This window comes from Neopelma chrysocephalum, unplaced genomic scaffold, assembly GCF_003984885.1.
Source record: "Neopelma chrysocephalum unplaced genomic scaffold, ASM398488v2 Primary Assembly neopelma1_164, whole genome shotgun sequence".
Taxonomy (NCBI): domain Eukaryota; kingdom Metazoa; phylum Chordata; class Aves; order Passeriformes; family Pipridae; genus Neopelma; species Neopelma chrysocephalum.
The window spans coordinates 105,841-108,864 of record NW_020897826.1 but is presented as its reverse complement, the minus strand read 5'-3'; positions in this window follow the sequence as shown (position 1 = coordinate 108,864).

The following is a 3,024-nucleotide window of genomic DNA, read 5'->3' as shown; positions in this document are numbered from 1 at the left end:
AGGGCACTGCTGACTCAGGGACAACTGGCACCACCAGGACCCCCAGGCTGTGGCACAAAGGGCAGAGTCACAGCAAGGCACAGCCCAGTGCTGCGGGTGCTCTTCCATGCCCGCTCCCCCCGGGCTGTGGGAAGTGAGCCGGAAAAGGGAGACGGCGAAAGGAAAGCTGGGCGTGCTGCACCTCTCTCCTAAGTCAGCATTTTTCAGCATCTACTAAAGCTCGAGATTCCAGCGTTTAAATCCTGTCACGGCTCCAAGGTCCGCGGGCAGAGAGCTGCTCAGCTGAAGCGTATTTTCTCCCAGGCTTCACACTACTAACTTCCCTTGTTTTCCAGCTGTTGAACCCGCTTCCTCAAGGCTGTCGTTGTTTCCCGTCCTTCCTCCGCCCCTCCACGACCCTGCGCTGTGGGAGCCGGGAGCGGTGCCCTCGCCTCCCCTCTGCCCGTCCCCTTCATTCCCGGCTCCTCAGCATCCCCCGGAACAGGAGCCGGGAGGGAGCCGCAGGCGCCAAGACCCCGCAGCCTTGACCTTGGGGGGAAGGAGCAGCGCAAGTCAGGAATTACAGCTGCGAAATTCCTGCGAGCCGGGCTGGGGGAAGGGCCCGGCTGCGATTCCTCCCCGCACACAGCAGGGAAAACGTGGCCCCTTCCCAGCGGCGCTTCCCTCCCGAGAGCCCGGGGGCCCGTGTCCCGCGGGAGAAGCACCCGGAGCAAGGAGGACGGAGCTGGAGACTCTGCGGCCGCTTCCACGCGTTTCAAGTTTTCCATAACCTCACTTCGCAGCCACCGGACAGTGCCGAGGAGCCCAGAGCCAGCCGGGAGTGCCCAGCGGGGATGGAGGGGCCGCGGGCAGGTCCCCGGGCACGGCGTGACCTCTCCGGTCTCGTGCCTCCCTCGCTTGGGCCGCTTCCGATCCGCTCCTTCCCAAGGAATTCGTTGTCCTTGGCAGGCACAGCGGGAGCGGCTGACGCTCCCGGATCCCTGTGCCAAGGTGGCTTTCGCCGCGTGAACCCGTGGGCCGGGCCCGGGCGGGATGAGGGACTTTGGGAATGATGCCGCTGGAGCCATCGATGTCTCCTCTTCCCACCCCAAAGACACACGGGAAGGAAGGGGCTGGGAAGGGGGTTAAAATCCAAGCTGGGATAAAGCAAAAAGAGAAGAAAGAGCGAAGCGGATGACAACTGTTACTAATTTCAACATCGGGGCTGCAGACAGAATTCCCTGAAAGCCCGGCTCCTTGGCCGGCTCCAGAGGCAGCGTTATGGGAAGGTAATAGGAAGCAGATGGGCTCTGCTCGGGGCCAAGAGGAAGGTTCAAGGTGCCTCCTAGTGCAGAGAAGAGGAATTTAACTGCTTTTAAAGATGCAGGGCCCGGCGGCTTCCAGGTTTCTCATCCAACTTTTGCAAATTATGAGCTCAGGTGTCCTTCCCCCCCCCCCCCTTTTTTTTTTGACAGAGAAATAAATACAAATACAAACACAGATTTCTGCTTCCATCTCGCCCCCGTGGGGGGAAATACTTGCCGTGCACCCCCTCAGCCCTTCCAGCAACATCTTCCAGATATGCAGTGACTGGGAGCACTGGGAGCAGTGGGAAGGGTGAGAGAGTAATGGAAACAGTGGGAGCAGTGGGAGAGCAGTGGGAGTAGGGGGGAAGGGTGGGAATAGTGACAATAGTGAGAAAGCAGTGGGAAAAGTGGGATAATTGAAAGCAGCATCCCAGTGGGAGCACTGGGAGTACTGGGAAGCAGCGGGAGGTGGGAGCAACACCCCAGTGAGAGCAATGGGAAAGCAGTGGGAACAGGACCCCACAGCTGCACCACCTCACCCCAACAGCATTTCTGAGCTGTGTTATTTTAATGAATGTGTTAATGAACAAATAAAAATCACCAGCCCTCAAGGTTAATTTTTTTCTTCTCTAAAACAGGGAACTGGCACCCCCATAACCACACTGGGGTTATTGGGGTTATTGTGATGTCACATCCCACACTGTGGTCACCTTCAGTCCCAGCTGCCCCTGACCCTCCCAGGGGCTGAGCAGAATTTCAGCCCCTACAGGGGCAGCAACGTGGCCATAATGAACCGCTCCTACAAACAGCACTGCAGGGATTTCTGCTCCTCCAGCCATTCCAACCTGGGAGTTGTCCTACTAGTTCAAAATTTATCACTGGGGGGAAGAGCTGTGAACACATGGTTTGTTCCACGGACCTTATTTTCTTGTGGAAAGTAAGATAAATGGAGTGGTAACTGGGATATGGGCTCAGGGGCCGTGCCAATGCAATGAGGGGCACGTGGCAGCAGCACTGACAGGCTTTTCAGGTTACCCACTACCCACACAGATCCCCTGGTCTGCACAGTGGGCTCTTACCCACTGCCTGGTGTCACAGCTGCCCACCACAGACACACAACAAACCTCACAGTGCCTGTAGCTCCTGGATGCTGATCTTAAAGTCATGTTTTCTGATAAAACAGCCCCCTTCTCACCTGCTGTTGCTGCTTCATGGAGGCCCACAAGTTTTGGCCATAAATCTCAGCTGAAATCTATTTTCAGCCTTTCAGTGAAGAAATTTTCCCTGATATCCAAACTAAACTTCCCCTGGGGCAACTGGAGGCTGTGTCTTCTTGTCCCATAACTTGTTACCTGGGAGAAGGGATCGACTCCCACCTGGCTCCCCCCTCCTGTCAGGGGGTTGCAGAGAGTAAGAAGGTCCCCCCTGAGCCTCCTTTTCTCCAGGCTGAGCCCCCCCAGGTCCCTCAGCTGCTTCTCTTCAGACTTGTGCTCCACAATCACAGAATCAAAGATTTGTGCATAGAATCACAGAATATTCTGAACTGGAAGGGACCCACATGGATCATCAGCCCAACTCCTGGCCCTGCACAGCCACCCCAACAATCCCACCCTGTCCCTCAGAGCGTTGTCCAAACGCTCCTGGAGCTCTGGCAGCCTTGGGGCCGTGCCCACTGCCCTGGGGAGCCTGGGCAGTGCCCCAGCACCCTCTGGGGGAAGAACCTTTCCCTGAGATCCAT